General features: G+C 44.8%; 8 non-coding genes and 1 pseudogene across 8 annotated transcripts; all 9 read right to left on the bottom strand.

The window, feature by feature from the left end:
- Positions 1-132: 132 nt before the first annotated feature.
- Positions 133-323, bottom strand: LOC141206665 (U2 spliceosomal RNA). The gene has a single exon (XR_012277212.1). It is a non-coding gene; the product is annotated as a U2 spliceosomal RNA (small nuclear RNA).
- A 1109-nt stretch (positions 324-1432) lies between these two features.
- On the bottom strand, positions 1433-1623 carry LOC141206652 (U2 spliceosomal RNA). The gene has a single exon (XR_012277201.1). It is a non-coding gene; the product is annotated as a U2 spliceosomal RNA (small nuclear RNA).
- A 1108-nt stretch (positions 1624-2731) lies between these two features.
- On the bottom strand, positions 2732-2922 carry LOC141206641 (U2 spliceosomal RNA). Its single transcript, XR_012277190.1, has one exon. It is a non-coding gene; the product is annotated as a U2 spliceosomal RNA (small nuclear RNA).
- A 1109-nt stretch (positions 2923-4031) lies between these two features.
- On the bottom strand, positions 4032-4222 carry LOC141206630 (U2 spliceosomal RNA). The gene has a single exon (XR_012277179.1). It is a non-coding gene; the product is annotated as a U2 spliceosomal RNA (small nuclear RNA).
- Positions 4223-5330: 1108 nt separating this feature from the next.
- LOC141206618 (U2 spliceosomal RNA) lies at positions 5331-5521 on the bottom strand. The gene has a single exon (XR_012277168.1). It is a non-coding gene; the product is annotated as a U2 spliceosomal RNA (small nuclear RNA).
- A 1109-nt stretch (positions 5522-6630) lies between these two features.
- LOC141206606 (U2 spliceosomal RNA) lies at positions 6631-6821 on the bottom strand. The gene has a single exon (XR_012277157.1). It is a non-coding gene; the product is annotated as a U2 spliceosomal RNA (small nuclear RNA).
- Positions 6822-7930: 1109 nt separating this feature from the next.
- Positions 7931-8121, bottom strand: LOC141206100 (U2 spliceosomal RNA). The gene has a single exon (XR_012276766.1). It is a non-coding gene; the product is annotated as a U2 spliceosomal RNA (small nuclear RNA).
- Positions 8122-9230: 1109 nt separating this feature from the next.
- On the bottom strand, positions 9231-9422 carry LOC141206291 (U2 spliceosomal RNA). Its single transcript, XR_012276931.1, has one exon. It is a non-coding gene; the product is annotated as a U2 spliceosomal RNA (small nuclear RNA).
- Positions 9423-14370: 4948 nt separating this feature from the next.
- Positions 14371-14545, bottom strand: LOC141206445 (U2 spliceosomal RNA; annotated as a pseudogene).
- Positions 14546-21213: the final 6668 nt, after the last annotated feature.

Raw genomic sequence — 21213 nt, 5'->3', positions numbered from 1 at the left:
CTTTGAACATGAAAAATCCAATGAGGAGAAGAAAAGCAAAGCCAAAGAGTCCATCCCAAAATCCGACAAACAAGCAAAATGAACAAAAAACATTGAATTCAATACTTTCTGATTTTAGAAACTGCATTAAAGAAGGGGTGCACCGGTCCTGGAGATACTGCAATACCAGGTCAATGCGTGGAGTGGACAGAGCAAGCTCTTTTTCCATCTCCCTGTTCTAAAAATCCATTTAATATATGGTCCCCAGATAGGGGACGTATCAGATATTAAACTGATAAGAACAGATACTACACTTGATCTTAGCCAAAAGGCCGAGAAGCGATAACCAGAATTGGTTTCGAACTACGGAGCCACCCAAGGATCCTGAAGAGTCCATTTGTGGAGATGAGCTCCTGGACTCCCGTTAAGAAGACATGTTGTCAACCTCTAGATCCCTTACATGCCTGCACTTTTCGGCTTGCTGCTGCTGCAATCCACGCGTTTTAGATCTGCATAACTCCACCTCTTTAAACACAGCACCCTCACCCCCTGCTGTTCCCACCCGCCTCAACACCGTTGGAAGGGAGGAGAACCAATTAAGGCGGGGGGTGGGGTGGAACGAGCAGCTGTCTACCCTTAGCAGGAGGGCTGCTGATTACTTACCTCTCCTGCTGCTGCTGGCTGTCCAGCAGCAGACTGAAGGTGGCTGCTGCTGTGCGCAGGTATATAAAGGCTCAGAGCCTATTATGACACGCGCAGCCAGCGTTCCATTGCCACATTCCATCTACTGCAGGCAGGATACCTGGCTGGCTGAATGTCGCTGAGAAGCTCACAGAGACCGCCATAAGCAACAGTTTAACAGAATGCCACAGACTAATCAACCAAACTTTTTGGGTTGGGTTCTCTTTTATAGTCTGCAGGCATTAATTGAAAGAAGTCAGTGTTCCAGCAGAGGGAGACAACGTTTCAGAAAAGGCATTGTAGCAAACCAAAAAAGAAATTTTAAGCGCAGCAGAGTAACCAGCGCACATACCTGTTAGCTCAGGTGAGTTTAAAAGGCTGCTGTTGATAACAAGGGCATTTGCTAAATAGATGGTGTGTGTGCAACAATATACTGAAAGGTCAATTATATTGTGCAGCTTATCTCACCACCTGTAGTTATTTAGGTGAAAGCTCCAAAATGCTTGCCTAATATGTCTGTTTATCCAAAAGGAAGTAAAGAGGGAGAGCTAGAAAGATAGCATTGCGTTACATTACATGGCAATGCAATGCACAGTTGCTGAAGTTGAACCAAAATGAGCTTGTCATCTGGCTTCTGCAACTTTGAACATGAAAAATCCAATGAGGAGAAGAAAAGCAAAGCCAAAGAGTCCATCCCAAAATCCGACAAACAAGCAAAATGAACAAAAAACATTGAATTCAATACTTTCTGATTTTAGAAACTGCATTAAAGAAGGGGTGCACCGGTCCTGGAGATACTGCAATACCAGGTCAATGCGTGGAGTGGACAGAGCAAGCTCTTTTTCCATCTCCCTGTTCTAAAAATCCATTTAATATATGGTCCCCAGATAGGGGACGTATCAGATATTAAACTGATAAGAACAGATACTACACTTGATCTTAGCCAAAAGGCCGAGAAGCGATAACCAGAATTGGTTTCGAACTACGGAGCCACCCAAGGATCCTGAAGAGTCCATTTGTGGAGATGAGCTCCTGGACTCCCGTTAAGAAGACATGTTGTCAACCTCTAGATCCCTTACATGCCTGCACTTTTCGGCTTGCTGCTGCTGCAATCCACGCGTTTTAGATCTGCATAACTCCACCTCTTTAAACACAGCACCCTCACCCCCTGCTGTTCCCACCCACCTCAACACCGTTGGAAGGGAGGAGAACCAATTAAGGCAGGGGGTGGGGTGGAACGAGCAGCTGTCTACCCTTAGCAGGAGGGCTGCTGATTACTTACCTCTCCTGCTGCTGCTGGCTGTCCAGCAGCAGACTGAAGGTGGCTGCTGCTGTGCGCAGGTATATAAAGGCTCAGAGCCTATTATGACACGCGCAGCCAGCGTTCCATTGCCACATTCCATCTACTGCAGGCAGGATACCTGGCTGGCTGAATGTCGCTGAGAAGCTCACAGAGACCGCCATAAGCAACAGTTTAACAGAATGCCACAGACTAATCAACCAAACTTTTTGGGTTGGGTTCTCTTTTATAGTCTGCAGGCATTAATTGAAAGAAGTCAGTGTTCCAGCAGAGAGAGACAACGTTTCAGAAAAGGCATTGTAGCAAACCAAAAAAGAAATTTTAAGCGCAGCAGAGTAACCAGCGCACATACCTGTTAGCTCAGGTGAGTTTAAAAGGCTGCTGTTGATAACAAGGGCATTTGCTAAATAGATGGTGTGTGTGCAACAATATACTGAAAGGTCAATTATATTGTGCAGCTTATCTCACCACCTGTAGTTATTTAGGTGAAAGCTCCAAAATGCTTGCCTAATATGTCTGTTTATCCAAAAGGAAGTAAAGAGGGAGAGCTAGAAAGATAGCATTGCGTTACATTACATGGCAATGCAATGCACAGTTGCTGAAGTTGAACCAAATGAGCTTGTCATCTGGCTTCTGCAACTTTGAACATGAAAAATCCAATGAGGAGAAGAAAAGCAAAGCCAAAGAGTCCATCCCAAAATCCGACAAACAAGCAAAATGAACAAAAAACATTGAATTCAATACTTTCTGATTTTAGAAACTGCATTAAAGAAGGGGTGCACCGGTCCTGGAGATACTGCAATACCAGGTCAATGCGTGGAGTGGACAGAGCAAGCTCTTTTTCCATCTCCCTGTTCTAAAAATCCATTTAATATATGGTCCCCAGATAGGGGACGTATCAGATATTAAACTGATAAGAACAGATACTACACTTGATCTTAGCCAAAAGGCCGAGAAGCGATAACCAGAATTGGTTTCGAACTACGGAGCCACCCAAGGATCCTGAAGAGTCCATTTGTGGAGATGAGCTCCTGGACTCCCGTTAAGAAGACATGTTGTCAACCTCTAGATCCCTTACATGCCTGCACTTTTCGGCTTGCTGCTGCTGCAATCCACGCGTTTTAGATCTGCATAACTCCACCTCTTTAAACACAGCACCCTCACCCCCTGCTGTTCCCACCTGCCTCAACACCGTTGGAAGGGAGGAGAACCAATTAAGGCGGGGGGTGGGGTGGAACGAGCAGCTGTCTACCCTTAGCAGGAGGGCTGCTGATTACTTACCTCTCCTGCTGCTGCTGGCTGTCCAGCAGCAGACTGAAGGTGGCTGCTGCTGTGCGCAGGTATATAAAGGCTCAGAGCCTATTATGACACGCGCAGCCAGCGTTCCATTGCCACATTCCATCTACTGCAGGCAGGATACCTGGCTGGCTGAATGTCGCTGAGAAGCTCACAGAGACCGCCATAAGCAACAGTTTAACAGAATGCCACAGACTAATCAACCAAACTTTTTGGGTTGGGTTCTCTTTTATAGTCTGCAGGCATTAATTGAAAGAAGTCAGTGTTCCAGCAGAGGGAGACAACGTTTCAGAAAAGGCATTGTAGCAAACCAAAAAAGAAATTTTAAGCGCAGCAGAGTAACCAGCGCACATACCTGTTAGCTCAGGTGAGTTTAAAAGGCTGCTGTTGATAACAAGGGCATTTGCTAAATAGATGGTGTGTGTGCAACAATATACTGAAAGGTCAATTATATTGTGCAGCTTATCTCATCACCTGTAGTTATTTAGGTGAAAGCTCCAAAATGCTTGCCTAATATGTCTGTTTATCGAAAAGGAAGTAAAGAGGGAGAGCTAGAAAGATAGCATTGCGTTACATTACATGGCAATGCAATGCACAGTTGCTGAAGTTGAACCAAAATGAGCTTGTCATCTGGCTTCTGCAACTTTGAACATGAAAAATCCAATGAGGAGAAGAAAAGCAAAGCCAAAGAGTCCATCCCAAAATCCGACAAACAAGCAAAATGAACAAAAAACATTGAATTCAATACTTTCTGATTTTAGAAACTGCATTAAAGAAGGGGTGCACCGGTCCTGGAGATACTGCAATACCAGGTCAATGCGTGGAGTGGACAGAGCAAGCTCTTTTTCCATCTCCCTGTTCTAAAAATCCATTTAATATATGGTCCCCAGATAGGGGACGTATCAGATATTAAACTGATAAGAACAGATACTACACTTGATCTTAGCCAAAAGGCCGAGAAGCGATAACCAGAATTGGTTTCGAACTACGGAGCCACCCAAGGATCCTGAAGAGTCCATTTGTGGAGATGAGCTCCTGGACTCCCGTTAAGAAGACATGTTGTCAACCTCTAGATCCCTTACATGCCTGCACTTTTCGGCTTGCTGCTGCTGCAATCCACGCGTTTTAGATCTGCATAACTCCACCTCTTTAAACACAGCACCCTCACCCCCTGCTGTTCCCACCCACCTCAACACCGTTGGAAGGGAGGAGAACCAATTAAGGCAGGGGGTGGGGTGGAACGAGCAGCTGTCTACCCTTAGCAGGAGGGCTGCTGATTACTTACCTCTCCTGCTGCTGCTGGCTGTCCAGCAGCAGACTGAAGGTGGCTGCTGCTGTGCGCAGGTATATAAAGGCTCAGAGCCTATTATGACACGCGCAGCCAGCGTTCCATTGCCACATTCCATCTACTGCAGGCAGGATACCTGGCTGGCTGAATGTCGCTGAGAAGCTCACAGAGACCGCCATAAGCAACAGTTTAACAGAATGCCACAGACTAATCAACCAAACTTTTTGGGTTGGGTTCTCTTTTATAGTCTGCAGGCATTAATTGAAAGAAGTCAGTGTTCCAGCAGAGAGAGACAACGTTTCAGAAAAGGCATTGTAGCAAACCAAAAAAGAAATTTTAAGCGCAGCAGAGTAACCAGCGCACATACCTGTTAGCTCAGGTGAGTTTAAAAGGCTGCTGTTGATAACAAGGGCATTTGCTAAATAGATGGTGTGTGTGCAACAATATACTGAAAGGTCAATTATATTGAGCAGCTTATCTCACCACCTGTAGTTATTTAGGTGAAAGCTCCAAAATGCTTGCCTAATATGTCTGTTTATCCAAAAGGAAGTAAAGAGGGAGAGCTAGAAAGATAGCATTGCGTTACATTACATGGCAATGCAATGCACAGTTGCTGAAGTTGAACCAAATGAGCTTGTCATCTGGCTTCTGCAACTTTGAACATGAAAAATCCAATGAGGAGAAGAAAAGCAAAGCCAAAGAGTCCATCCCAAAATCCGACAAACAAGCAAAATGAACAAAAAACATTGAATTCAATACTTTCTGATTTTAGAAACTGCATTAAAGAAGGGGTGCACCGGTCCTGGAGATACTGCAATACCAGGTCAATGCGTGGAGTGGACAGAGCAAGCTCTTTTTCCATCTCCCTGTTCTAAAAATCCATTTAATATATGGTCCCCAGATAGGGGACGTATCAGATATTAAACTGATAAGAACAGATACTACACTTGATCTTAGCCAAAAGGCCGAGAAGCGATAACCAGAATTGGTTTCGAACTACGGAGCCACCCAAGGATCCTGAAGAGTCCATTTGTGGAGATGAGCTCCTGGACTCCCGTTAAGAAGACATGTTGTCAACCTCTAGATCCCTTACATGCCTGCACTTTTCGGCTTGCTGCTGCTGCAATCCACGCGTTTTAGATCTGCATAACTCCACCTCTTTAAACACAGCACCCTCACCCCCTGCTGTTCCCACCTGCCTCAACACCGTTGGAAGGGAGGAGAACCAATTAAGGCGGGGGGGTGGGGTGGAACGAGCAGCTGTCTACCCTTAGCAGGAGGGCTGCTGATTACTTACCTCTCCTGCTGCTGCTGGCTGTCCAGCAGCAGACTGAAGGTGGCTGCTGCTGTGCGCAGGTATATAAAGGCTCAGAGCCTATTATGACACGCGCAGCCAGCGTTCCATTGCCACATTCCATCTACTGCAGGCAGGATACCTGGCTGGCTGAATGTCGCTGAGAAGCTCACAGAGACCGCCATAAGCAACAGTTTAACAGAATGCCACAGACTAATCAACCAAACTTTTTGGGTTGGGTTCTCTTTTATAGTCTGCAGGCATTAATTGAAAGAAGTCAGTGTTCCAGCAGAGAGAGACAACGTTTCAGAAAAGGCATTGTAGCAAACCAAAAAAGAAATTTTAAGCGCAGCAGAGTAACCAGCGCACATACCTGTTAGCTCAGGTGAGTTTAAAAGGCTGCTGTTGATAACAAGGGCATTTGCTAAATAGATGGTGTGTGTGCAACAATATACTGAAAGGTCAATTATATTGTGCAGCTTATCTCACCACCTGTAGTTATTTAGGTGAAAGCTCCAAAATGCTTGCCTAATATGTCTGTTTATCCAAAAGGAAGTAAAGAGGGAGAGCTAGAAAGATAGCATTGCGTTACATTACATGGCAATGCAATGCACAGTTGCTGAAGTTGAACCAAATGAGCTTGTCATCTGGCTTCTGCAACTTTGAACATGAAAAATCCAATGAGGAGAAGAAAAGCAAAGCCAAAGAGTCCATCCCAAAATCCGACAAACAAGCAAAATGAACAAAAAACATTGAATTCAATACTTTCTGATTTTAGAAACTGCATTAAAGAAGGGGTGCACCGGTCCTGGAGATACTGCAATACCAGGTCAATGCGTGGAGTGGACAGAGCAAGCTCTTTTTCCATCTCCCTGTTCTAAAAATCCATTTAATATATGGTCCCCAGATAGGGGACGTATCAGATATTAAACTGATAAGAACAGATACTACACTTGATCTTAGCCAAAAGGCCGAGAAGCGATAACCAGAATTGGTTTCGAACTACGGAGCCACCCAAGGATCCTGAAGAGTCCATTTGTGGAGATGAGCTCCTGGACTCCCGTTAAGAAGACATGTTGTCAACCTCTAGATCCCTTACATGCCTGCACTTTTCGGCTTGCTGCTGCTGCAATCCACGCGTTTTAGATCTGCATAACTCCACCTCTTTAAACACAGCACCCTCACCCCCTGCTGTTCCCACCTGCCTCAACACCGTTGGAAGGGAGGAGAACCAATTAAGGCGGGGGGTGGGGTGGAACGAGCAGCTGTCTACCCTTAGCAGGAGGGCTGCTGATTACTTACCTCTCCTGCTGCTGCTGGCTGTCCAGCAGCAGACTGAAGGTGGCTGCTGCTGTGCGCAGGTATATAAAGGCTCAGAGCCTATTATGACACGCACAGCCAGCGTTCCATTGCCACATTCCATCTACTGCAGGCAGGATACCTGGCTGGCTGAATGTCGCTGAGAAGCTCACAGAGACCGCCATAAGCAACAGTTTAACAGAATGCCACAGACTAATCAACCAAACTTTTTGGGTTGGGTTCTCTTTTATAGTCTGCAGGCATTAATTGAAAGAAGTCAGTGTTCCAGCAGAGGGAGACAACGTTTCAGAAAAGGCATTGTAGCAAACCAAAAAAGAAATTTTAAGCGCAGCAGAGTAACCAGCGCACATACCTGTTAGCTCAGGTGAGTTTAAAAGGCTGCTGTTGATAACAAGGGCATTTGCTAAATAGATGGTGTGTGTGCAACAATATACTGAAAGGTCAATTATATTGTGCAGCTTATCTCACCACCTGTAGTTATTTAGGTGAAAGCTCCAAAATGCTTGCCTAATATGTCTGTTTATCCAAAAGGAAGTAAAGAGGGAGAGCTAGAAAGATAGCATTGCGTTACATTACATGGCAATGCAATGCACAGTTGCTGAAGTTGAACCAAAATGAGCTTGTCATCTGGCTTCTGCAACTTTGAACATGAAAAATCCAATGAGGAGAAGAAAAGCAAAGCCAAAGAGTCCATCCCAAAATCCGACAAACAAGCAAAATGAACAAAAAACATTGAATTCAATACTTTCTGATTTTAGAAACTGCATTAAAGAAGGGGTGCACCGGTCCTGGAGATACTGCAATACCAGGTCAATGCGTGGAGTGGACAGAGCAAGCTCTTTTTCCATCTCCCTGTTCTAAAAATCCATTTAATATATGGTCCCCAGATAGGGGACGTATCAGATATTAAACTGATAAGAACAAATACTACACTTGATCTTAGCCAAAAGGCCGAGAAGCGATAACCAGAATTGGTTTCGAACTACGGAGCCACCCAAGGATCCTGAAGAGTCCATTTGTGGAGATGAGCTCCTGGACTCCCGTTAAGAAGACATGTTGTCAACCTCTAGATCCCTTACATGCCTGCACTTTTCGGCTTGCTGCTGCTGCAATCCACGCGTTTTAGATCTGCATAACTCCACCTCTTTAAACACAGCACCCTCACCCCCTGCTGTTCCCACCCGCCTCAACACCGTTGGAAGGGAGGAGAACCAATTAAGGCGGGGGGTGGGGTGGAACGAGCAGCTGTCTACCCTTAGCAGGAGGGCTGCTGATTACTTACCTCTCCTGCTGCTGCTGGCTGTCCAGCAGCAGACTGAAGGTGGCTGCTGCTGTGCGCAGGTATATAAAGGCTCAGAGCCTATTATGACACGCGCAGCCAGCGTTCCATTGCCACATTCCATCTACTGCAGGCAGGATACCTGGCTGGCTGAATGTCGCTGAGAAGCTCACAGAGACCGCCATAAGCAACAGTTTAACAGAATGCCACAGACTAATCAACCAAACTTTTTGGGTTGGGTTCTCTTTTATAGTCTGCAGGCATTAATTGAAAGAAGTCAGTGTTCCAGCAGAGGGAGACAACGTTTCAGAAAAGGCATTGTAGCAAACCAAAAAAGAAATTTTAAGCGCAGCAGAGTAACCAGCGCACATACCTGTTAGCTCAGGTGAGTTTAAAAGGCTGCTGTTGATAACAAGGGCATTTGCTAAATAGATGGTGTGTGTGCAACAATATACTGAAAGGTCAATTATATTGTGCAGCTTATCTCACCACCTGTAGTTATTTAGGTGAAAGCTCCAAAATGCTTGCCTAATATGTCTGTTTATCCAAAAGGAAGTAAAGAGGGAGAGCTAGAAAGATAGCATTGCGTTACATTACATGGCAATGCAATGCACAGTTGCTGAAGTTGAACCAAAATGAGCTTGTCATCTGGCTTCTGCAACTTTGAACATGAAAAATCCAATGAGGAGAAGAAAAGCAAAGCCAAAGAGTCCATCCCAAAATCCGACAAATAAGCAAAATGAACAAAAAACATTGAATTCAATACTTTCTGATTTTAGAAACTGCATTAAAGAAGGGGTGCACCGGTCCTGGAGATACTGCAATACCAGGTCAATGCGTGGAGTGGACAGAGCAAGCTCTTTTTCCATCTCCCTGTTCTAAAAATCCATTTAATATATGGTCCCCAGATAGGGGACGTATCAGATATTAAACTGATAAGAACAGATTTTTTTTTTTTTTTTTTTTTTTTTTTTTTTAAAACCATTCAGGTTGTTGTAAACAACAGTATGAAAGTCCGCCAAAACCTTCAAAATAGTTGCTCAACTATAACTCATCATCATGGTTAATCTTTATTCTTTTTATAAATTTATGTTTCCAAAATCAGAGTTAGTATATTTGTGCTATATTACTCTCATGAAGGTACATAAAATTACTGGTACTTTACCAGATGACGCCATTTCATGACCTTCCAAATGCCCTCAGCGTCCAATCCACCACCTCTACTCTTGTCCCATTTATATATAAGGTACAACCTAGATAGAATTAACCGAATACAGTCATTAATAGGTACAGTTTTTCTTTTGAACAAAGCCAGGTTTCTCACATCCCAAAGGCTTTCCATGACACACACCATTATTAACCACAAAATCCTTTCATTCACCTTTCCACATGCACCAATACCAAACATAGCCACTCTCCAGTTAATATAACTCACACCTTCTAATTCCTTACATAGACCACCCACACCTTTCCACACACTATATGCATAATCACAATCCCACATCACATGTCTCACAGTCTCACTCGCTCCACACCCTTCTCTTGGACATACATTCGTTCTGATCAAATCTCTTCTCTTTTGCACATCTCTCACAGGCAGTATATCATGCAAAGCCATCCACACCACATCCTTCTGTTTTTTCAACATACCATGCGTACCCAATTTTTCCCATGCATCCGCCACTTCATTAAATCTTAAATCATTAATATTACATTCAATCTCATTTGCTCTCATTTTTCCCATCACCGCTTTTGGTTTCTCAAACTCACACATAGACACAGCCAGCAAATCATTCTTTCTAACAAACCTTTCAATCACCTCATACCACACAGGACATTTAAAAGCCACAGGCACACTTCCATCTTTTTTCACCCAGCATAACCCATACAACATCCATCCAGCCATATATCGCAACATATATGCACCTTTGTTCTTTTTACCCATTAGCACTACCACCGTTTTAATATAATTAAGGCTCAGGAATATTTCAATATCAGGAAAATTCAGACCACCATTCTGATATGTTTTGTATAAATATTCTCTCTTTAATTTTTCCATTTTACTCCCCCAAAAAAAAGTAAAAATTAATTTTTGTACTCTTTTTATTTTTTTGTATGGGGACGGAAAGACCCCAGCAACATAAAGTAATATTGGAAGTATTACTGCCTTAATTAAAAGTACCTTTCCATTCAATGTCAACTCACGCATTCGCCAAAAATTCAGTTTCTTCTCTATCCGTAACCCACACTCATCCCAACTTTCAGTACCCTTCAGATCATCATTCAGCAATATACCCAAGACTTTAATCGACCCTTCCATACATGTCACACCATCCATCTTAATCCTACTATCACCAAAACACTTAAAACAACATTTATCCCAGTTTACCCTAAAAGCAGACGCACCACAGAAAAAATCCAATAATAACTTCACTCTACTCATAGACGCAATACTCTCACTCACAATCACCACATCATCCATATATCCCAGCACCTTGACATTCATTCCTTTACTCCCAGGTATTAGCATTCCTCTTATCGCTTTCTCTCTCCTAATCATACATAACAAAGGTTCAATCACACTAACAAACAAAACAGGGGAGAGAGGGCACCCCTGTCTAACACCTGATTTAATCAGGAATTTATCACACAACCAACCATTCACTAAAACTTCACTCGTCACATCATCATACAAACATCTCACACCATCTAGGAACTTCTTAGGGAAACCCATTTTTTCTAACACTTCAAACATAAACACATGCGACACTCTATCAAACGCCTTCTCAAAATCTAAAGCCAACAACATACACTTCTGCTTTCTATCTCTACAGTCTCCCAGCACATCTCTCAACAACAACAGATTATCACTTATACATCTCCCAGGCACAGCACACACTTGATCATCCTTGACAACCTTCCCAATCACTTCACGCATACGGTTTGCTAAAATCTTGCTATACACCTTGTAGTCGGAATTTAGAAGCGTTATTGGCCTCCAATTCCCCAGTTTTTTCTTTTCACCTTTTTTATAGATTAACACAACCACACCTTCTTTCATAGATTCACACAGTTCTCCATTCTCCCACATATACTTACATACTTCCGTCAGATCCGCACCCATGCACTCCCACGCTTTCACATACAACTCTACTGGTATACCATCTTTACCTGGTGTTTTGTTTTTCTGAGCACTGAACACCACCTTTCTCACTTCATCCAGAATCACATCCTCACACAGGTTCTCACATTCATCATTATCCAATTTATCTTCCAAGCTACCTAACACTTCACCCATCAAACCAGAATCAATCCATTTATCCCCATACAGTCTACTATAGAAACCATTCACCTCCTCAATCACACCCTCTCCAGTTATACTCACATCATTCTCATCCAGTAATTCATCCATATCCATTTTTTTTCCATTCATTTTTTTGAAAAAGTATCTGGTACATTTTTCGTTTTTTTTCCAGGTGTTCTATTTTGGTTCTGTACATTATTTCTTTCCCCTTTTTCTCAATCACACGTTTTAACTCATTCTTTGCTTCCACTAACAAATCACTCACATCAATCCCAGACATACTGCATTTTTTCAGCCATTCAATCCTCATATTTAATTCTTTGAATTTATTTCTATATATGGCGGCTTTCTTGTAGCCCCATTTTCTGAAAAATTTTTGGATTTCTTGCTTCACCCAATCCCACCATTCTAACACACATGCAAACCTGTTTTTATAGTATCCCCACCTTTCATACTTCTTTTTAAACTCACTCATCACTCTTTCATCCTCTAGCAACCTCACATTCAGCTTCCATACACCCCTCCCATGCACAAAGCTCCCTTTCTGTCTGAACATACCCCTCAAACACTCGTGGTCCGAGAAGGGGACCGCACACTGCTTAAAACTAATGCACTCCAGATTTTTGGAGAAAAGCATCCTGTCAATACGTGATTCGATCCCCCCTCTGTCCGCCCTATATGTAGGTGGTGGATTGTCCGACCTTAAAGTAGCGGCATCTGAAAAAGAAAAATCTGAAATTAAATGGGATAATTTTTTCCCGGTTACATCACCGGTTTCATCCGTAACACAATTAAAGTCACCAACAAAAATGGTAGGAATCTTTCCTGGCAAAAATAACTGAACCTTTTCCAAGAGAGCAAGACGCTCCTCTTTTCTGGTAGGACTATAGATGTTAACTATTCTTACCCGCCACCCCCTATATTTCACTATGGCAATAATGCACCTCCCCACCTCCACCACTGTGTAGCTGTCCATGCTGCACTCTGCGTTCCCCAGCAGGATCCCCACACCATCGTTCTTATTTACATTAGACCCAGACCAGATGTGCTGTCCATGAGGCCAGTCCTGATCGTCCGACACTTCTGATAATCCGCACTCCTGCAGGCAGTAAATGTCTGCTCCCAATGATCTGATATACCTGAGCACAGTACACCTGCATCCTTTAGATTTCATCTGCCTCACATTTAAGGATAGGACATTAAGTGAAGCTTTGGAAGCCATATCAGAACTTTCTTATGGAGATTTCTACATGTCCCCCATTTCTGTATCAGCCTTGTCCTTCTGGGGGCTGGCAGCCGGACTGGTAACAGGTGAGGGCAGGAACCCCCTCTAAAAAATCGCAATCAGGGGAGAAAACCAAGTCTGGATAAGCCCGCTCACTCATGGGACTTTCACTGCCCTCATCTGCATAATGATAAGCGAGGCGGGGTTTCTTCACAGCATTCCCCCTGGTCTCTTCAGAGGACCTTGCTGCTGCTGTGAAATCCCCCTGCTCCTTTATTTCACACTTAGTGCCACTGGCACTGACACTCTGCTCCTCCTCATCATCTGCCTGCAGCTTGTCCCAGGAGACATGGGGCGTTCTGCTCAGTGCCTCCTCCACATCTCCTTCACCACAGGCAGACACAAGTACTGGGAGCTGCTCGCTGAGCTCCATGTCTAGCTCCGCCCCCTCTGACGTCACCGGCTCCGTAGCTCCGCCCCCCACTCTCACTGCAGATGCAGAGGCTGCTGCTGGAGTGCTCTGAGTCACAGGGACGGCAGCACTCACAGGTGTGAGATTCAGCAGCTGATTGCCTGAGGGCAGCTGATTACCTGCAGCTGAGGAGGCAAGTAACTCTTCGCTGACAATGGAGTCAGCTCCATGAGGTCGACTCTGCTGCAGAGCATTGCTACCAGGCATTACAGGGCTGGCAGAGGCAACCTGGGCATACAGCCTGGCTCCACCAGTGCGTGCCCTGCAATCCCTGTACACATGTCCAGACTCCCCACAGCCATTACATACAACAGGGTTGGGGCAGTCCTTTGCAAGGTGCCCAGGTAGATTACATTTTCTGCAGAGCATTGCTTCAGGGCAGTTCTCCTGCATGTGGCCATAGGAGTTACATTTGCGGCAGTAAAAGGGGGCTTCAGGGAAAAATAAATATCCATTATTCCTGCCAATGCTGAAATTTAAAGGGGGATAGTGGAAACCCCCAGGGCCCTGAGGGTCTATCCCAAAACGGACAAAGAACTTGTGCTTCCCAGTCCACAGTCCAGACTCCATGCTAACTACTCTGTGGGCATACTGTACATAGGAACAATGTCTTTTAAGGAAATCTGCTATTTCTTCCAGGGGGACAAAGGGATTATGCATGAAAACGACTAAGGGTATGTCCCCTCTGGAATAAAGGACTGTGAAAGTAAGTCCTGAAAGCAAGTCATTGTCAGCATTTTCCCTGAGGGCTCTGTACAGGTTCTGGCATGCACCAACAGAAGAAAAAACAAGCACATACCGTCCCTCTCTCCTGAATTCCTGCAGGCATACGATCTCCTCCTTCTTTACCTTCAGTATGTCATAAAGCACCATATTGACCAGGTATCCCAGTGAAAAATGCATTCTCTTCTCCTGCGCGACCTCGATCCTGAAACCATTACGGACCCGGGCATCCCCGGTCCCTGCGAAGTGGACAACTACTCCCATCCTTTCCAGGTTCACCTTCTCTCTCCACCACTCCTTTTAGTACAGCATAGCTGTACTAGCCTTTAAATGACCAGACCAGGCATACTGCACTTGATCTTAGCCAAAAGGCCGAGAAGCGATAACCAGAATTGGTTTCGAACTACGGAGCCACCCAAGGATCCTGAAGAGTCCATTTGTGGAGATGAGCTCCTGGACTCCCGTTAAGAAGACATGTTGTCAACCTCTAGATCCCTTACATGCCTGCACTTTTCGGCTTGCTGCTGCTGCAATCCACGCGTTTTAGATCTGCATAACTCCACCTCTTTAAACACAGCACCCTCACCCCCTGCTGTTCCCACCCGCCTCAACACCGTTGGAAGGGAGGAGAACCAATTAAGGCGGGGGGTGGGGTGGAACGAGCTGCTGTCTACCCTTAGCAGGAGGGCTGCTGATTACTTACCTCTCCTGCTGCTGCTGGCTGTCCAGCAGCAGACTGAAGGTGGCTGCTGCTGTGCGCAGGTATATAAAGGCTCAGAGCCTATTATGACACGCGCAGCCAGCGTTCCATTGCCACATTCCATCTACTGCAGGCAGGATACCTGGCTGGCTGAATGTCGCTGAGAAGCTCACAGAGACCGCCATAAGCAAGAGAGAAGCACAAGAGGGGGGCTCCGAGGGGGCTCCTACCGGCCGGGCCCCATACTGGATTCAGGGCAGTCATGCCCTGATGGCGGCCCTGCTGGAGGCTGGAGGGGCCCCCTCTCCCCGCGGACCGGCTGAAAAACCCCAACGGCCCGGTCCTGGTCCACGGACCGGCGGTTGGGGACCTCTGAACTAATTGACAACTCTGGAGTTGTTTGCACAAAAAACAATGAATGGGAACCGAGCAGAGCTGAGTGGCCAAACTGAGGTATTAGCCCAAAAGTATTGACTGGGTTAGATGCAGAAAAAAATTATTTTGAATTTGCAACCTGGTGGAGGTTAGTATAGATGGACTAATAGAACAAGTCCCACACACTGCTACAAGCCGAAGCCAAACATTTTTTTCAGAGCTAGATGCAGATAAAAATTATTTTGAATTTCCAACCTGGTGTAGGTAAGTATAGATGGACTAATAGAATGATGCTATGCCCAAAAGGTTTTCCTTCACTAAGTGCAGTAAAAAAATTTGCATTCTATACACAGGTGGTGTAGCTTGCAACACAGATAGGCTACTCCACTGACTAACACACACTGCAAGAGGCCAAAAAGGATTTGCTTTGCTAGATTTAGCCAAATGCTGTGAAAAAAACTTGCACAGCACTAGTACAGACCTGCCTGGCAAAAAGTGATAGGAACTGATGTAACCTAGTCCTCAAAAGGACTGCAATCACAACTATTCCCTACTCCCAAGCTATCTGTAGATTTGTGCGAAAATTGGCTTGAAATTAACACAAAGTATAGCGCACACAGCAACAGCAGTGCCGTCTAACACGCAGCTGCAGCAGTGAGAAAATGGTGGTGACGGGGAAAATGGCTGGGTCTTATAGGGCAAGGACATGTGACATACACTGCCAATGACACATGCCCTTGCTTGTGTGAAAAAAAGCAGTTCGCTCCGTGTGTGCGCTGCTGATAGGCTGACAGATTGCACCTCCCTACTGTAAATGCGGGAAAGAGAAAAAAAAATGGAGATCTTCATTATTTATGCAGAGATCCATCCCCTGCCCCTCCCCCCACCCCACTGTACACTCAAACTGCGTATTAACATTAATTTTCAGCATTACTGAGAAAAAATCCAGTTATGATTTTGGTGCACGAACAGTTATCGAACATAACCTCGAACAGCCGAATTTTTCTCAAATTGTTCGTGTTCGCCGAACGGCTCGAACACCGCCCAAAACAGCTCGAAGTTGAGATTGGCGAACAGTTCGAGTCGAACACCGCCCCTCTATACTGAAAAGGAGTCAGCCAAGACCTTGTGGCATAGCTGTGGCCTGGCCATACACTATTTGGCTAGCAGCCATCTCTCCCAACATACAGATGAGTTCTCATGTGTTCTGTGGGGAGGAGGGTAATCGCCTGCCTCTAAGCAATTTGTGCCTAGAGAACAAGGAGCGGGTATTTGAACTGAACATTTGTTAGGGCAACTAGATTAGCCAGATATTAGCCCACTTTAATCAAACAGAAAACAATGGGACTTGTAATTGTGGTGCCCCTGATGGTTCAGTCACCACAGAGATAGTGCACCTCACCCAGAGGTGTGGAGTCTCCTTCTCTCAGGTGAGGAGTGTTAGAACCTTGCTCTTAGGTTTTTTCCTTTGCTGGTCACATGACCTTGTTGGCCTAGATTATCCTGCTCCGCCCTTCTGGCTTTGCTGGACTTCATTGTATAACTACTTTCTAGCTAGCCTGTGCTCTGTATCTAACTCTGTTAGTTTGCTTGGTCTACGGACCTCTATGTTCTATATATTTTGTTTGTTCGTCTGTCTGCTACTATTTCTGTTAGGAGGTGTCCCATTTTCCTCCCAGTCCTTAGTACTTGTAGGGATTCCTTCCCCACATCTATAGGTCTCCGTACAGACTAGCTTAGGACTTTAGCAGGTCTGATCGCAGGATCAGGTTCCCTGTTACATCGTAGGGATTCAGCTGAGTTCTATCGTAGGGACAGATCTCCTCTCTTTCCTTAGCTCTGGTAGCAGAACATAACAGTAAGTCCAGCCTGCAAATTCTCTAAGGAAAGATTTTTCTGTTCCATCATGGTGTCGGTTCAGGATTTGGCTAAACACCTGCAGGGACTCTCTCTGGAGGTGGCCGAGCTCCGTCAGCACGTGAGTAACTGTCCTGGAGCACATTTCTTGGAGCCTAAGGTATGTTTGCTGGATTTATTTTTTGGTGAACACCGAGAATTTTTTTCATTTAAAAATGCTTGCTTATTGTATTTTCGTTTGAGACCCAAGTCCTCTGGGGATGAATCCCAGCGCATAGGGTTCATAATGTCACTTTTGCGCAAAGAGCCTCAGGAGTGGGCCTTTTCTTTGCAACCTAGTGATACATGCTTCAGATCAGTGGATAGTTTTTTTTCTGCTTTGGGACTATTATATGATGATCCTGACCGTGTCGCATCAGCTGAGACTGAGTTGAGACGTTTGAAACAGGGATCAGGTAATGTGGAAAAATATTGTACTCATTTCCGTCGATGGTCTACTCAAACAGGGTGGAACGATTCTGCTCTGAAAAGTCTATTTCTTGCTGGGCTCAATGAAAGGGTTAAAGACCTGCTAATTGCTTATCCTACACCTGAAGATTTGCAACAGGCTATGCAATTAGCTATACGGGTGGATAGGAGACTGCGTGCAAGGGTTAATGAGAGCAAATCCTCTGCTATGTCAGTTTCTGGTTATGAGAATGTGTGTACTAACAGTGGTGAACCGATGGAGATTGGATCGGTGGCACCTCGCTCTCAAGAAAAAGACCGTCGATTTTCTGAAGGCTTGTGTTTCTATTGCGGAAAATCTGGTCATTTGATTAAAGGCTGTGAGCTTCGTATGAAGAAAGAAAAAAAAATGGTCAGTCATGCCCGTATTGCCTGTTTAAATTCCAAGGGTGTATTTTTAGCTGCTTCCACGATTGCTCAGGAAAAATTAATGGAATTTCGGGTGTTTGTTGATTGTGGGTCTACTCTGAATGTAATTGATGGGGGATTCTTGGAAAGACTCCATTTAAAACCCGAACCTTTATCATCCCCCATTGCTGTGGTTTCTGTGGATGGTTCCCCTTTGAAGAATATTACTCTCAAGGTCTGTGAATTTCCTCTCACTATTAATGGTGTTCACCATGAGAAATTGGATTTGGTAGTTTTGAATAACTTGCCTTCTCCAGTAATATTGGGATTGCCCTTGTTAAAATTTCACAATCCTGTACTGGATTGGTCTACCAGTGAAATTAAATCCTGGAGCCATAAATGTTATGACAAGTGTTGTAACGGGCGTATTGCAGCTTTGGATAGGGGAGAATTGCCTGTTCCTATTCAGGATTTTTGGAGAGTTTTTTCTGAGAAGGAATCGCAGGTTTTGCCTCCCCATAGAGACTATGATTGTTCTATTGAATTTGTCCCTGGAGCGACTCTTCCTAAAAGTCGTTTATTTAACCTTACTATTCCTGAGAGGAAGGCTTTGGAGGAATACATACAGACAAGTTTGGCCGCCGGTCACATTAGGCCCTCTAAGTCTCCTGTGGCGGTTGGATTTTTTTTTGTAAAAAAAAAAGGACGGCGGTTTACGTCCTTGTCTGGATTTTCGTGAGATTAACAAAATTACTGTACGCAATCCTTACCCACTGCCATTGATTCCTGATCTGTTTAACCAGTTAATGGGGGCAAAGTGGTTCTCTAAAATTGACCTTAAGGGGGCATACAATCTGTTGCGCATGAAGGAGGGTGATGAATGGAAGACTGCTTTTAACACTCCTGTGGGTCATTTTGAGAACCTGGTTATGCCTTTTGGTCTTACTAATGCTCCTGCATTTTTTCAGAATCTTATTAATGACATCCTTAGACCTTTGATCGGCAAAAATGTGGTTGTGTATTTGGATGACATTTTGATTTATTCGCCGGATCTGGAGTCTCATTGGCGGAGCGTACGTGAGGTATTACAGTTATTAATGGACAATTCGCTTTTTGCTAAGCTGGAGAAATGCGAGTTCGCTGTACAGAGAATCAGTTTTTTGGGTTACATTATCTCCAGCGAAGGTTTTGAGATGGACCCGGTTAAAGTTCAAGCTGTACAGGAATGGCCTAGGCCTATTGGTTTGAAATCGATACAGAGGTTTTTGGGTTTCGCCAATTATTACAGAAAATTCATAAAAAAAAATTTTCTAGTATTGTCAAACCTCTGACCGATCTCACCAGGAAAGGTGCTGATGCGGTTCAGTGGTCTTCTGAGGCCATTGAAGCTTTTGTGTATCTCAAGGAGAGGTTCACCTCTGCTCCCATCCTTATGCAGCCTGATGTGACTAAGCAGTTTTTGGTTGAGGTTGATGCTTCCTCTGTGGGGGTTGGCGCAGTATTGTCTCAGGATAACGGGGATGGATTACATCCCTGTGCCTTTTTTTCAAAAAAATTTTCGGAGACTGAACTGAATTACGATATTGGTAATCGGGAATTATTGGCTATTAAACTCACATTTGAACACTGGCGCCACTTCTTGGAAGGTGCGGAATTTCCCGTTCAGGTTCTTACGGATCATAAAAATCTGATATATCTTGATGCTGCCAAGCGCCTGAATGCCCGTCAGGCTAGGTGGGCACTGTTTTTCTCGCGGTTTAATTTCTCCGTTACTTACATCCCTGGTACTAAATGTTAAGGCGGATGCCTTGTCTCGCAGTTTTTCTCCCATAGTCGGTGCTGAGAAAGAGGAGAACATTTTACAAAAAGGTGTTGTGATAGCTGCTTTGGACTCCGTTTTGGAAGATGAGATTCTTAAAGCACAGGAGAATGCCCCATCTAACACTCCTCATGGGAGGTTGTTTGTGCCTGGGACCTTTAGGAGAGATTTGTTTGTTGAGTGTCACGAATCTCGGTTGGCAGGTCATCCCGGAATCTCTGAGACCAAGAGACTGGTGGGTCGCAGTTTTTGGTGGCCTGGATGGCAGAAGGAAGTCATTAAGTGGGTGCGTCAATGTACTATATGTGCTAGATCTAAGTCCTCACATACTCCTGCTGCGGGGTTGCTTTGTCCTTTGGAGGTTCCCAGTGCTCCTTGGACACATTTGGCTATGGACTTTATAACTGACCTTCCCCCCTCTGAGGGTTTTACTGTCATCTGGGTGGTCGTGAACCGTTTTAGCAAGATGTGTCACTTGGTTCCCTTCGTCAAACTGCCCTGCGCTAAAACTCTCGCTAAGGCCTTTGTCAAGGAAATTGTCAGACTTCATGGCGTTCCTACTGACATTGTTTCTGATAGGGGTCCTCAGTTCGTGGCTCGTTTTTGGCGTGCCTTTTGTGACAGGTTGGGAGTTCATTTGTCGTTCTCGTCCGGATATCATCCTGAATCTAATGGCCAGACAGAAAGGAAAAACCAGGATGTTGAGCAGTTCTTGCGTTGTTTTGTGGCAGACAATCAAGAGGGGTGGTCTGAGTTTCTGCCACTTGCTGAATTTGCTCTGAACAATCATACATCTTCTTCTGCTGGTTGTTCGCCTTTTTTTTGTTGTTCTGGGAGACATCCGTCGTTTGGGTCGTTCTCCAAGTTGGGATCTGCCATGCCTGAGGAGGAGAATTTTTCTGGTGATTTGGAGAGAGTTTGGACGGATGTGCGTGGTAATCTTCAGGAGGCCAACAGAAAATCTAAAGACTACTTTGATAGGAAACGACAGGAGGTTTTGTTCGCTGTTGGTGACATGGTCTGGTTGTCCTCTAGGAATCTGCGGTTGAGGATTCCTTCTAAGAAATTGGGTCCCAAGTTTGTAGGGCCCTTTAAAGGTGCTCCAGGTTGTCAACCAATCTGCTGTTAGGTTGGAGGTTCCTACCTCCTGGAGAATTAATCCGGTATTTCATGTCTCTCTGTTAAAAAAAGCTGTTGTGTTGGATGGTGACGCCTCTGACTCTGTTCCTCCGGTGGTGGTGGACGGGGAATATGAAATTTCTCGCATCCTTAACGCTAGACGGTATAGAGGTAGCTTGCAGTATCTTGTGGCCTGGAAAGGTTTCGGACCCGAGGATAACTCTTGGGTGAGGTCAGATGATGTTTCCGCGTCCAGACTTATCAGAGCGTTTCACAGGAGATTTCCTGATAAGCCTGGTCCTAGGGGATCCGGAGGATCCTCTTAGA

The sequence above is a fragment of the Phyllobates terribilis genome, unplaced genomic scaffold (assembly GCF_046119375.1).
Source record: "Phyllobates terribilis strain yellow unplaced genomic scaffold, ASM4611937v1 Scaffold_142__1_contigs__length_4687701, whole genome shotgun sequence".
NCBI lineage: Eukaryota > Metazoa > Chordata > Amphibia > Anura > Dendrobatidae > Phyllobates > Phyllobates terribilis.
Note: the sequence above shows the minus strand (reverse complement) of the source record. Positions and strands in the feature narration are given on the sequence as shown.